This window comes from Nicotiana sylvestris, chromosome 6 (genome assembly GCF_000393655.2).
Source record: "Nicotiana sylvestris chromosome 6, ASM39365v2, whole genome shotgun sequence".
In the NCBI taxonomy this organism is placed as follows: Eukaryota; Viridiplantae; Streptophyta; class Magnoliopsida; order Solanales; family Solanaceae; genus Nicotiana; species Nicotiana sylvestris.
This window is the reverse complement of record NC_091062.1, coordinates 113,644,627-113,660,309: the sequence shown is the minus strand read 5'-3', so window position 1 is coordinate 113,660,309 and position 15,683 is coordinate 113,644,627.

The window sequence follows — 15,683 nt, the reverse complement described above, 5'->3', positions numbered from 1 at the left end:
GTTCCGGAATCAATCATCACTGATAATGGTTCTAATCTCAACAACGACTTGATGAAAGCAATGTGTGAAACATTCTAAATCAAACACAAGAACTCTACAGCCTACAGGCCTTAGATGAATGGAGCTATGGAAGTAGCTAACAAGAATATCAAGAAGATACTAACGAAGATGGTCGAAAGGCACAAACAATGGCATGAGAAATTATCATTCGCCTTATTGGGATACCGTACAACAGTCTGCACATCGACCAGAGCAGCTCCCTATATGATGGTTTATGGTACAGAGGTAGTCATCCCCGCCGAGATAGAAATTCCCTCCTTAAGGATCATACAAGAAGTAGAGTTGGACGATGCAAAATGGGTAAAAAGTCGCTACGAGCAGTTAGCCCTTATAGATGGGAAAAGAATGAATTCGGTTTGCCACGGTCAGTTGTATCAGAACAGAATATCCAGAGCCTTCAACAAAAGGGTTAAGCCAAGGAAGTTTACACCGGGGCAGCTAGTGTTGAAGAAAATATTCCCACATCAAGATGAAGCCAAGGGGAAGTTCTCTCCCAATTGGCAGGGTCCGTACATGGTTCACCGGGTTCTAACTGGAGGAGCCCTTATTCTTGCAGAGATGGATGGAGAAGTCTGGCCGAAACCAATCAATTCAGATGCAGTAAAACGATATTATGTGTAACCACTTATGTTTCCCTTAATAATGTAATTTGAACTATGCCTGACCTGATTCCCATTTAAGAGGGGATACGTAGGCAGCCCTATGGGTTCGGTCATAATTTAATAAAAATTCCATTTTTTCCCGCTATTGGAGCTGGGGCAAAATTTTGAGGAGGACCCTCAAAATTCCGAAGTTGATTTTAGTCCATGCATCGCTAGAAGCGCCAGCCCTGTAAACTGGGACGGAATTTTGAGGAGGACCCTCAAAATTCCGAAGATGATTTTTAGTCATTCAGCACAGCCGTCAGAGATGTCCGCTCAGCAAACTGGGCAGAATTTTGAGTAGGATCCTCAAAATTCCGGAGCGAAAGAGGTTGCAATGTCTGGAACCACGTCGTAGTCGTTGGTTCATCTAAAGAAAACTATTTTCGATTATATATTTGCTAAAGCATGCATAACTATTATCCAAATTGCTGTTGTTTAGTGACGCTACCCCAATGACACACAACGTCAAGAGCCCGGGGAAGATAAACTAACCTTTCCCCTCACAGAACTCACGATTTTCTTTGGATGCAGGCACTCGACTTGCAATATCGTCAGGTATATTTATGTATGCATACTTTCCCAAGAATGCAACTTCTCAGAATCATCACTTGCCCACAATTGCTATCCATACACAATCTTCCCAACAGTCATATTGTCGTAATCGGCTATCAGCAAAGAGATTTTACTACTAATCATCCTTTTACATTCTTGCACTGCATAAGGCTACTCTTCTACCTTTCGAGACTAAGCATTGTCTCCCTCCTGCATTTCTCTGCATTGCATAAGGCTACCTTTCTGCCTTCCGAGACTAAGCTCTATCTCCATCTGCATTTTGCATAAGGCTACCTTTCTGCCTTCCGAGGTTAAGCTCTACCTCCATCTGCATTTCCTACATTGCATAAGGCTACCTTTCTGCCTTCCGAGGTTAAGCTCTACCTCCATCTGCATTTTCTGCGTTGCATAAGGCTACCTTTCTGCCTTTCGAGACTAAGCTCTATCTCCATCTGCATTTTGCATAAGGCTACCTTTCTGCCTTCCGAGGTTAAGCTCTACCTCCATCTGCATTTCCTGCATTGCACAAGGCTACCTTTCTGCCTTCTGAGGTTATGATCTACCTCCATCTGCATTTTCTGCGTTGCATAAGGCTACCTTTCTGCCTTTCGAGACTAAGCTCTGTCTCCATCTGCATTTTGCATAAGGCTACCTTTCTGCCTTCCGAGGTTAAGCTCTACCTCCATCTGCATTTCCTGCATTGCATAAGGCTACCTTTCTGCCTTCCAAGGTTAAGCTTTACCTCCATCTGCATTTCCTGCATTGCATAAGGCTACCTTTCTGCCTTCCGAGGTTAAGCTTTACCTCTATCTGCATTTCTTGCGTTGCATAAGGCTACCTTTCTGCCTTTCGAGACTAAGCTTTGTCTCCATCTGTATTTTGCATAAGGCTACCTTTCTACCTTCTGAGGTTAAGCTCTACCTCCATCTGCATTTCTTGCATTGCACAAGGCTACCTTTCTACCTTCCGAGACTAAGCTCTGTTTCCATCCTGTGTGGCTGAAATATCGCCACTTTATTTTCTTGCATCGGCTGAAAGACCGCCACCTTATCTCTCTCGCATGGCTGAAATATCGCCACCTTTTACGTCTCGCATCGGCTGAAATATCGCCAAATCCTACATTTCATGGGCTGAAAGATCGCCACCTTCTACATTTCATGGGCTAAAAAATCGCCAAATTGTCCAAAGGCGTTATTGTTTGGAGGTACCATTTGCATAGCCCGAGAACGCCATGCCATGGCCTAAGGACCCCTACTTTACCTTTTGCATATCATTATTCAAAGGCATCATGGTTCGGAGGCATCATTCTCATAGCCCGAGAACATCATTTCATAGCCTGCGAATCCTTTATTATACGCTTCATGGCCCAGTACGTCATGGTCTGAGGACGACATCCTAACCGTCCAAAGACAACATTCATGGTCCGATGGGAACTTGCATCACGTTTAAATTTATGCACAATGTATGTTGGTATTTTTCATTTGCAGGTACACCGGCTATCAACATCCGCCTCAGCAGGAGCGATCCCGCTCCAGTTCTCGCAGCCTATCAGACTTCAACCACTTTTCCCAACCAAACATCATGTCCGTTCTTTTAAAAATCTCCATCGGCATATCCCGTCAATGGATCCTGAACTATACGTTGCCTGATTCCTATAAGACCAGGGATATGTAGGCAGCTCAGGAACCAGAGCTCGGTCAAAACATTTCAAATCGTTTCTTTTCGGGCAAAATTGGCCATCGTATCTTCACCCGACAATTCTTTCATCCTTCCCGGGTAAAGAGGGGCAGCTGTTGATACCCAATTTTTTCCTAAGTATTTTTTACACTCAAAATACTTTCAAAATAATATATATGTGCATACATAAGTATGCCCAAGTGTTTTGGTATTTTTCTTAAATTTCTAAAGACTTTCAAAACCAATTTATTGTTTATTTTAGCAGTGCAAAATTCAATAATTATTCCCAAAATTATCATTTTGGTGAATAATTTATTTATTTCTCATATTTACACCAAAATATAATTATGGTGATATTTGTTTTGAATATTTTTACAAATTTATTTGATATTTAAAAGATAAATTGCATGTAATTGCAATTATAACCTATTTTACAATTAACAATATTTCATTATTATTAAATTATTTCCAGTATTTTTAAATTAATACTTATACCTTATTAATTAGTTCAATGCTTTTAATCTGTTTTAAAAATCTTTTTAATTATTTTATATAAGCCATTGTCATTTCAATTTTAGTCCAAAATTAAACCCCAATACCACCCAATTAAACGACCCAATTTCATTTTTTTTACCCGACCCCTTGTCCCAATTGCTAAACCCATCCTGTTTTTCTTTTAAATCCTGGTCGTTGATCATTTTGATCAACGACCATAACGTATCATTTCCCTTTTTAATCCCTAACCCCCTAACCCTAGTTCTTTTACCCAAAGACAGCCGCCTCCAAACTCCCTTCATCTCCCAAAATCTCTCTGGCCCTCCGAAACCCTAACCCTATTCCACCGATCTTAGTCTCATTTCCACCAGAATCCATGGCAGCCCATGCCATAGGTGGCCTGCGCTCACTCTCCCTCACCACTAAGTTAATCTATTCGAATATTAGAGGCCTGACTTCCATAGTCTCCTTTAGATCTGTCTCAGATCTGCAAGATCCATGGCCTCTCCGGCTATTTTCCGGCATGTTCGAAGCAATATGAGTCTCTCCGACTAAAGATCCAACTTTCCTCAAGACCTTCTCATCCTAGGTTCTGTACTCATCTATCTCTCTCAGATCTGTGACGTGTTGGGTCTTTAATAGACGTTTTAGGGCTTTTCCCCAAATTTTTCTTTTCAAATTTTGTTCGAATCCAATTTTAGGGTTTTTGGAAAACTTTTTTAAAGGTTTTCTGACTCTTTTTCTCTCTCCTATATGTGTTTATGCTCGCCTGTTTATTTCTTATTATGTTCAAGATTGTTCTCTTATTTCCTTACTGATTTTGCAAGGTTCTTTTGTGTTCTTTGTTCACGTGCTAACTTAGGTCATTGCTTCTCACTCTTTGCTATGTATGTTTAAGTTTATGCTTTGATTTTGTTTCACTTTACTAAGTTTCATTGATATTCCTGCTCAGCATGTTCTTGCCTACCTTTGGTCTTAAAACTCGTAGTTTCTCTTGCTTCTGTTTGTGTATGGCTGCCTCTCTCAATGACTTTGAACGATTTCTCACCTCTGTTTCTATTTGAAACCCTAAAATTTGGGGGTTTCCCTTCGAGTAGATGGCACTAGGGTTTCACTTTAGAACCTTAGGTTTCAGACTCGCTGTGAGCCTAGAACTGAATTCGGAATCTTACTTGCCTGTGATTCTGAAATTTTCATTGCTAAGTTTTTCTTTTGTTTGGACTTATGATTTATATATGAGGAAAAAAATTCCCTTTCAAAGATTTCACCCAGAATTGATTTTGAAATCCCTTTAATCATGCTAGTTATTCATCCCTGATTTCTTTCGATTAAATCCCTTTTACCCTACTAGCTGTTTATTTTGATCCTTTTGTGTGCAAAATCCTAGGCTTATGATGATTTCCTTAAATACTTGGTCTTGTGTATCTCTTCTATGTTTTTGTACCAACGTTTGAATTATTCTTTCCTTATTTACCTGAGGTTCTTTATAACCTATACTTGACTGATTTTCAAACTGATACCTTATTTTTACTTTATAAAGGACACCACTATTCCATCTTTTCTTAATTACCAACTATGTACTTGACCTTCTTTGTGCACTATATGGTTTCCTTACCTTAATCAAGCCTTAGTAAATTGATTTTTTTTCTCCTTGTTCCATCTTGATTAGCTGTTTGACCTAGACCCCTTAAATAAAGGACCCTAGTTGTCTTAATTGATACTAACTGATTGGTTTCTATGTTTGTGCACTCTTTTCCTGCCTTACTTGCTTTAAAAAAAACTATATAAGGACCTAGTCCTCCCTCTTTCTATCATGAATCAATGCTCAGAAATCGGAAACACACAGACACAAACTAAAATACACACGAACAAAAACACTTTCTTGCAATACTGTTTTAAATTCGGCTTTGCTTGAGATCTTTTGGAACTGCTGTTTACAACTTGGTTCTCTCAAAGCTACTTTTGCTTACTTATTTTCTTTGAAACTGGTATGTCCTTTGTTTAAATATTCTGCCTCACCCCCTATGTGTTTAATTCACACCTTCAGACTGTTGTTTACTCTACTGCCTATGTTCAGTAATTTGTGTTAAATATTTTTTTCTTCCTTGCTTCTATTTCTGTTATGAATACTCTACCCCTATCCCCTTCTATGTGCCGAGTTAAGTTCTTGGCCTGACAGTATCCTAATTATTGTCCCGGCCTTGGCTTGATCCACAATGGATCTTAACTGTCAATGCTTGACCAGCAGGCTGGTCAGGGGTGTGCCAGCATCCCGATTGTTGGGCATGACCACTATCTTGCCCTGTCTCTCTTTGATTCCCTTCCCCCCTCATACACTTACACATATTTCTAGAATCTTAAGTTCTGCCCCTCTCTCTTGAGCCTTGCTTTGGGACCTTGAGTTCCCTTTGAACTTGGATATCTAAGAGCTGGAATTTCCACACTGCACTATAATCTAAATCTGCAATATATTTGGGGTGTAAGCACTGCCTGGAGTTCCTGAAACTCCTTGGATATCTGAAACACCCCAAATAAGAGAAGGCTTTGGAAATCTGGATTTCGGAAGTGGTTCAATTTTATATTGTTAGACACTAAGTCTGAATTAGGCTGCTCGGATGTAGCTGATGATTTCTGATGTACTTTTAATTTCTGTCTTATTTTTCATTGGCCTTTAATAATTTGTATAAACTCATGGGGATTTAGTGAAAAGGGGAGGGGATATACTTTTATGCACAAATGGTAGAGATCATGCCTATAGGATTTATGTTTTTGATCTATGCGATCTCACAAGTAGAAACCATGCTTATAGGATCTAACTTTCTGATTTTTGCAACTATGCGTATAGACACCATGCCTATAGAGATTTGCATTTCTGCATTTATAATGACATTAGGCAAACTGTTAGGTTTAACGATAAGCCATCATATAGACATCATGTTTGTAAGGCTGTTAACATTTGAAAGGTATTAAAATCAGTAACTTGTAGAGATCATGCCTATATAAACTTCAAATCAGAATTATTTCACTCATCTAAAATAGTACTGCCCCTTTTGCTAAAACAAGCGACTTTCTGCACGTTTTCGGAACCCTTAAAACTTTTCATGCGACCAAACCAGTGCATCTTTTTCCTTCTTGATAAATATTCTCAAAATCAATGCATATTTACTGGAAACTTACTGCTTTCCTGATAATTTGACAAACATTTTTCAAATCAATCTGAATTCACTTCTTTATACTTATCTGATAAACCTTTTGAATCAGTCTTCAATTCAGTTCTTTTGTTAAAACTTGGCAATTCTTTTTCTTAAACAAGTATGTTTCCTGAAAATCGTTTTAATCCATTTTCTTTGTATTAAGTATGTAATCTTTTCTGAAACTTATCTTATTCTGCAACTCCTTTACAATCAGTAGTTTTGTCCCACATTTAAGGTAAAGTTGACTAATTAAAGTGGTTCAGTCTTTGATGACTACATTCGAGTAAGTCTCATGCGGACTTCCTGTTTAAAAATATGAGTTAAATCAGTCCGTTTATCGCTTTAATTTTAAAGACCAAACCAGTACATGTGAGACATGCTAAACTCTGTGGCTTATCTGATTTAAGGAGGTTTACTTGAGCCTTAGTTGCTTATCTGCCTCCACTTTTACTTGTATTATGCGTTTTGATTGATGCCTTAGTATTTTGTCCTTTGAAACTCTCAAAAGGCCCTAAATCCCTTTCCCTTTAGGATTAGTAGTCCTAAATGCCTCCGGGACTGATAGGAGTGGGACGGGTACTAGCATGCAATAAGTAACGAAACTTTCCGTGCTTTAATACCTTAACGGGGTGGGAAGGGTAGAATATGGATATGATGACCGGTGTGCCAATATCACATGCGAACCCACTTCTGAGGAGTGATTGCTGTATATTGCATTGATGTGATCCATATTAATTGTAAACCTAGGACCCCCCCTCCCTTTATTTGCTTTCATCTTTTCGTGTAAAATTATTCAAATCTCTTTTTTAAAAATTTCTGCCCTCTCTACTTACCTTCGAAAGTTTTCAAGCTGATTGCAATGTTATATGCAAATCCTTATTTGTGACTTGATTGTTTACTTGTAAAGTCACAATTGTAACATGGCCGGGAACCACACCAGTGGATCTTGTGGGGTGCCTAACACCTTCCCCTCGAGATAATTTCTAGCCCTTACCCGAAACTATGGTTTTCCAACTCAAACTCTTCTAAAAAAGTGTCCTAATGCACTATAATCATTAGGTGGCGACTCTTCAAATTCCGAAACCCAATTCTCGAAAGGGAATAGAGTTGTCCTTCACAATATCGTATACCCGATTTCTGACCCCACGGTTAGAGGAAAAGGGGGAATCGACAGAGACGTGGTCCCGGGGGTCGGTTTTTGGCAATTTTGAGAGTTTTGGTATTATTTGATAGTTTTCGCTTGGGTTTCGTTCCCTTAGCATATTTTGACACTGTGATTCTGATTTTGGATAGATTTGACATGAGTGAAGGCCGATTCGAGGGGAAAAGGCATCGCAGAGTAGTATTTTCACTGATTTGAGGTAAGTAACCATTGTAAATCTGGAACTGAGGGTACAAACCCCGATATTTGACATGTTTTGATAAATGCGATGACGCACATGCTAGGTGACGAGCGTGTGGGCGTGAACCGGTAGGGATTGTGACTTATCCCGTCCCGTAGCGACTATGAAGCCGCGTATATGATTTGTAATCATATATTATTTCGTACTTTAGTCATTCATACTATATTATGGGCTGTATGCCATGTTTGGGGACTTGTGCCGACCTGTTGAAACCCTTAGGGGCATTTTTACTGTTTTTCCTCACTTTACTCGTTGAAAGCATATCCTTAATCATGTTTTACCTATTTAAATGTTTAAAACTGGTTTTATCAATCCACTTCTAATTGTGAGGACTATTTTGGCTGAGTTCCCTAATTTCTATTGTTGTGCCCGAGAGGCTGTGAGGTTAATGATTGAGAGAGGTTGAGAACCTAATAGTGAGGATATTATATGTATATATTATGGATGGGGCTTCACGCCACAGCGATACATATATGGATCGGGCTACACACCGCAACAATATGTATATTGGATCGGGCTCCACACTGCAGCGATAAATATATATATATATATATATATATATATATATATATATATATGGGATCGGGCTGCGCGCCACAGTGATATGACGCTTGGGCTGTAAGAGCCACTCCGGAGCCTGTACACCCCCCGTGAATGTAGTCGACTATAAATTACTGATCGAGCTACACGACGCAACAATTACTATGATTTCTATTACAATGAGATATTAATGAACTTGAGTGCTGAGAGTGAGTACTGAGTGACGAGAGTGAGTCACGAGTGACTGAGAGGCTGCCCGAGAGGCCATGTTCTGAGTGATACCTTGCCTGAGGGGCCCAATTATGATATTTTCATTGATTTCACTCTTTTTTTAAAAATAGCCTCTGTTGAAAAAATTGCTATGTATATGATATCAAGTGTTTAAACTGAAATTGATGATTTTACGATAAAACTGGTTTTAAACTGAGAAGTTGACCTGTTATCCTACTGTTCATTCAGTTATATAATTTTTAATTGCTTGTCACTACTTTCAGACCTTATTTACTCTAGTTACTTACTGAGTTGGCGTACTCACGTTACTCCCTGCACCTTGTGTGTAGATCCAGGTGCCCGAGTGACAGAGTGAGGGTCCTCAGCTGATCCAGAGGTTGCCAGAGATTTCAAGGTTGCTGCATGGCATTCGCAACCCTATTTTCTCCTTCTTATCTTGTTCTTTTCCGCATTTTTCTAGACTTTTGTTGTATCAGACAGTCAGTTATGTAGTAGAGGCTCTAGACTCGTGACACCAGATATTTGGGGCTGTGTAGTTTTCATGTTTATTTGACTTTCGCATATGTAATTGTGTTTTAAACGCTTATTATGGAAATTTTGGTATTTAAACCTGTGTAAGAAAATGGTTTTATAAAAGAAAATTGTTGTAGTTAATGGTCTGGGTTGGATTGCCTAGTAATGTGATAGGCGCCATCACGACCGCGTTTTTGGGGTCGTGATATGTTGTTATTAGAGCCTAGGTTACATAGGTCTCGCGAGTTATGAGCCGGTCTAGTAGAGTCTCACGGATCGGTACAGAGACGTCCTTATTTATCCTCAAGAGGCTACAAAACCTTTAGGAAAATCTTCATATTCCTGAAACTCTTGTCATGCGAATCTGTTGATCCGAATACTAAACTTTTGTTATTTTATTCTCTCACAAATGGTGAGGACACGTGCTACCGGGAAGGGTGGACGACCACCAGTACCACTAGTTGGGGCCAACAGAGGCCGAGGACGCGGCCGAGGCTATGGTAGGGGCAGAGCAGCTAGGGCAGCACCTGCAGATCCACCAGCTGCCCCCGTTCAGGATCATGTCCCAGTTGTGGACGCTACAACAGCACCAGCTCAGGCATCAGTTTTGGCAATTGTGATTCCAGGTCTTCAGGAGGCTTTAGCTCAAATCTTATCAGTGTGTACCGATTTGGCTTAGGCGGTTTCAGTTACTACGACCATAGCTACTTCTGAAGCCGGGGGAGACACCCAAACTCTTGCTTCTCGCACACCTGAGCAGGTTGTGCAGGGACTCCAGACATCAGGGGCACCTCCAGCCCAGCCGGTTGCACCAGCTCAAGAGTTTGTGATACTAGTTATGTCGGACTACGAGCAACATCGACTAGAGAGGTTTGGTAGACTCTAGCCTCCAACATTTAGCGGTGCAGAGGGTGAGGATGCGTATGGTTTCTTAGATATGTGATAGAGGATGCTTCATACAACGGGGATTCTAGAGACCAGTGGTGTAGCTTTTACCACCTTTCAGTTTTCTAGGGTTGCCTTCACTTGGTGGGAGGCATATGAGAGGCATAGGCTTGTTGGTGCAGCGCCCCTTAGTTGGTAGTAGTTCTCTATTCTTTTTCTAGAGTAGTATGTGCCACAGTCTCGTTGAGAGGAGCTGCATAGGCAGTTCAAGCAGTTGCATCAAGGAGAGATGATTGTGATATAGTATGAGATGCGGTTCTCTAAGTTAGCTCGTCATGCGGTCTGGTTGGTTCCGACAGATAGAGAGAGGATTATGAGGTTTGTTGACGGTCTCACAAATCAGCTTTGGATTCTCATGACTAGGGAGAGGGTGACAGGTGCTACTTTTGAGGAGATTGTTGACATCGGCTATGAGATTGAGTCGGTTCGCTGCCAAGAGCGAGAGGAGAGGGAGGACAAGAGGCCTCGGGGATCTTGTAACTTTAGTGGTGCTCCTTTGAGGGGCCAGTTCCAGCAGGGCAGAGGCCGCCCATTCAGGCAGGCTCATTTAGCTCGCCCAGGTTATTGTGGGGCATCATCGGGTCATGGATCTCACATTTCTCATCAGGGCCACTCATCACTCAGTGCCCTTCCAGCCCAGAGTTTGTCCCGTGCTCCATCAGTGCAGGGGTTCTTCCATGCCAGGTCCTTCTACTGGTCACTCTGGTGCCAGGGGCTCCCTTCAGTCCCAATCTCCAGCACCGGGGAGTTGTTATGAGTGTGGAGAGTTTGGACATATGAGGAGGCAGTGTCCTCGTCTTCATGATGGTTAGTCTTAGCAGAGGGGTCAGCCCTCGACTTTCGCTCTAGTTACTTCACCACCAGCCCAGCCAGCTAGGGTTGGAGGTCAATCAGCTATGGGTTGCCCTAGAGGGGGAGGTCGATCAGGTGGTAGTCAAGCTCGTTTCTATGCCCTCCCAAATAGACCGGATGCAGTTGCTTCAGATGTCGTGATTTCAGGTATTTTTTTAGTCTGCCACAAAGATGCCTCTGTATTATTTGATCCCGATTCCACCTTTTCTTATGTGTCATCATACTTTACCCATTGTTTGGATACGTTCCTGAGTCTTTTTTTTCACCTGTTCATGTATCTACTCCAGTGGGCGATACTGTTGTTGTAGACTGTGTGTATCGGTCATGTGTGGTGACTATTGGGGGTTTGAAGACCCGAGTGAATTTTTTTTATTGTGTATGATGTATTTCGATATCATTTTGGGCATGGACTAGTTATCTCCGTGTCGTGCTAATTTGGATTGTCATGCCAAGATAGTCAGATTGGCCATACCGGGTATTCCACAGATTGAGTGGTGAGGTTTGACCGATTATGTTCCCAGTAGAGTGATCTCATTCTTGAAGGCCCAGCGTATGTGTACGGCCCCGGAAAATTTCTCTAAGTAATCTAGGATTTCGTGGTGCCACGTAGGCTAATTATAATATTTTATGTGCTATTAACTTGGTAGTCATCAATTGGATTTGGTGAATAAGTGTACAAGTCTTATGGTAAGTAGTTTGGGGCCCAAGTAAAGGCCTAAGCCTAAGTCACATTGGAAAATTTCATAATAGGCTAAGATTCAAACTGAGTGTGCACAAGACCACACTTTGAACAAGCATATCTAAATATGTATAAGGTTTTATTTGATGAACAACCTATCAAATGAAAGGTTGTTGAGTCTAGTTTCTAACACTTCAAACCGTTTGTCATTTGGACATTCCTACACAAAGTTATGATCCAATTACCAAAAGCTGGAAAAATGCAATCCTGTGTCGAATCTGCGATCGCAAATCTGTCGCATTTTTTACTTTGCGATCGTAGATCTGTCGCAAATTGGGCCAGTGTTGCCCAGTTTTGGGCACCTATTTTGCGGTGCATTCTGCAGCCCAGATTCTTGTTTTGCAGTCCATTCTGCGATCGCAAGCCCGATTTCGTAGGGTTATTTTTCCTATTTTTATAACCCGACCCCATTTTAATATATAGGCTTTAGGGTTCATTTTGGGGTCATTTTCTACTGATTTTAGAGAGAGATGAGAGCATATAGAGAGATAAAGGAGGGACCTAACTTCATAATCATCCAAATCTTGCTCAAGTCTTCAAGAATCAAGGAAGATAATCATAGATTGTCCTTCATCCGGGTAAGTCCTACTTCCAAAACTTCATGCAATAGGTTAAAGGTTCAAGTATGTTGTGGGGTCAGAAATAGGCCATGCATGTGGGACTAAGTTGTAGTATTTGACGTTAAAGAACTAATATGGGTAGTTCATGTTAAAATTGGTTGATGGAGGAAGGAATTGCCATTTCTAAACATTGTAGTCTACTTCACATGCTAGGTGCTTGATGAAATTCCTAAGAGAGTTACACCATGGATAATCTTCCTAATTATTAATTGATTTTCTCTATTTCCTTATAGATTGTTATTACTAGAGGTGTTGGTATAATGTAGAGATTTAAGGAAAGCTCCACTGAGGTATGTATGTCTAAAACCCCGTCTCTTAGAAATTGAGCTTCCATGGTGCCTGTGTAAATGTTGTAAGTTCAAAACGTGATTGATACAATACTTGTTATGCTAAGTGGATTATTATTGTGAAAATGTATATGGTAGGTACTTCTTCATGTGTTTAATGTGTTATTATTTGTAAATGGAGGATGTGTGGAGAACATGATCTATGTGCTAAATGCCTAAATGTCATGCCAAGGTTACTTTGGGACTAATATGCCAAACTTAACCTAGCCGATCGGATCGAGATCGGACTCCGCTCAAGATAGCGATGGTATTGTGAACAAATGATGAATAGTGTGAAATACCCCAAACTAAAAGCTATGGAAAAATGATGTGAAAGTTGTATGATTCTTTTATTTGATAATGTGGTGATCGTTTACAGTTTTGAGTTATACTTGTGATTTATTATTCTTTTATGAATGTTCTTTCTAAGTAGACGGTGTTTAGTTATTCATACTAGTGCTATTCGATGGCACTAACGTCCCTTTTGCCGGGGGCGCTACGTCTTTAATGGATATAGATGTTCTATAGCAGGCAGTGTTGGTCGCAGCTAGTGCCGCATCATCCTTTCAGCTGACTTGGTGAGCCCCACTTTGTTTCGGGGTCCTGTTTCATCTGTTCATCATGTACTTTGTATTTGAGGTATAGCTGGAGCCTTGTTACTGGCATTTCCATATTACATTACTCTTCAATTGTGTTTAGAGGCTCCGTAGACATGTTGTGGGTAGTGTCGGGTATTGGAATTAAAGTAGAAATATTGATGTTTAGCAAAGATTTATAAAACTTGTAATATTTTGATAATTATGATTTAAGCTGCTAATGGAAATAAAATGGAAGTTGCTAATGAAATACTTACTAAGTATGATTAATAGAGTCCATCTCCTATTTATTCATGAGTTAGTTTGGGTAGAATGAAACTTAACAGGCTTGCTCAGTCGAGTTTACTCGGTTGAGCGTCGGTCGTGCTCCTCGGATTTTGGGGCGTGACAAACATGGTATCAGGGCCTAAGGTTTTAAAGTGTCCTAGGATGTCTCGGAGTCGTGTGTAGTAGAGTCCTTCTTATCGGTGTGTAGTCGACCACATCTATAAGTTGGAGGCTATTCGGACATTTAGGAATTTCTCCCTTCCTTGATACTCCAGTCGTGTGATATAGCTCAAGTTAGGGAGTTAGTTTCCTCTCCAAGCCTCACTCTCAAAATGAGTAATCATGATACCATAATCCGCAAATTTGAGGTCATGAGAGGGTAGTGATCCCACCATTGAATTCCAGTGGATTGCCCAAGGACTTGTTAGGAGAATGTATTGAGCTGTGGAGGGATTGGTAGAACGTATCGCTAAGAGGGGAGTGCCCTATTCCTATTAATCTCACTGCACCACTAGATAATGTAGTATATTGGTATGTTACCGACGTGTGTTAGGTATCTGGAGTCGAGGGGCATCGATTAAGTTATTGCCCTATCAACCTAAAGTCACCAAGTAAGTCACTCCCTAGTACATCATTATGAACAACACAAAAATTTTACTCATTTCATGTGTACATCTTTATTGAATAATTCTCATAACATGGTCTTAACAAGGTGTTGAATAACAAAACATTGGATGTATCGACTCTTTGAACGAGATGCATTATTTTTGAATCCACTCTATTACAAATCCTCTTATTTACATTCTTGTGGAATTAAGTTCTATAATTGTTTCCTTGAATGGAGTTATGACTCTAGGATTAGCACTTCTGACTTGCTTTCCTAAATTCTCAACAAAGGGCTATATCCGATGAATTTCTTACAAAATCTTTTTTATGGACAACGTCTGCTCATTTGTCCCTATGCCTGCACCGTCGTAAAGTTTACCTATGTGGTGTCAAGTTCCATATAAAGCATCCCAGTGTTGCGATCCTTCACTAGTCACTCCTTTACTAAGTTGTGTATATGGCTTATATGGTTTGAACAATCAATCTACTCTCTTGCGAGTATCATCATAAAACCTTTTCACTGTCTCATAATATAAGAGCATAACTTAACACCAATCACATGAGTGCATGTCAATCGAAATGGTCACCGTCTGCATAAAGTCGCTCTAAAAATTGAGATCCTCACATCCCCGACATAGGAAGATCTTGTGTCGCCATCTTAGTATAACTTTCATGACAACAAGGGACATCCTGCACTAAGTTGCTCACTTGGTCCTAGTATTGTTGTTGCTCGTGGCGTGGTCGTATATTGCAGTTGGGGGTTAATATAGCAAAAGCATGTCCAGCTTATAACAAATGTTTATTTTCTCTTTACATCTCCATAACATGTGTTAATTGTGTTCTTTAGTTAGTGAATTCATTGTGATAGTTTCCCAACACTTGTTCGATAACCATGAGAGAACATATCCTTCTATGTGTCATTGCAACACTTCCTTTCTCGTAAGGACCCTTACTAGGCTCTCCATCAAGATGAAGCGCACCTTTGGAGGTTATCTTATCATAGCACAATGTCTGTTTCTCTTGTCTTTCTGTCTTTCATTAGTATCTAGGTATTCCTCAAGTCCAAACCAATGGAGAACTCATTATGAACATCTGCAAATCTTCCATGATCAGTTTACACTATTTCGTTGGGTTCCCATCTCACTTCAAGTTCATCAAGGGTTGATAGCATGCCGCAATTGCTGAGATTGAATAATCTCCTTTCGATAATGGATTATCTATACATGTGCTAGTCCAACGATCTGGTTATCAGTCTAACTCTTGCCTTTTGGTTTTGGGTTGACCAAGGAGCAACAATATACCTAGTAACACATTCGTATGCCAAAACATTTCTCTCAGTCAAGTCTTATAGCGTTTCCCAATTTGGTTGGTAATAGTTGGTTGTGTAGAAGTGTGCTATAGTGCTTCATTGTGAAATAGAGTT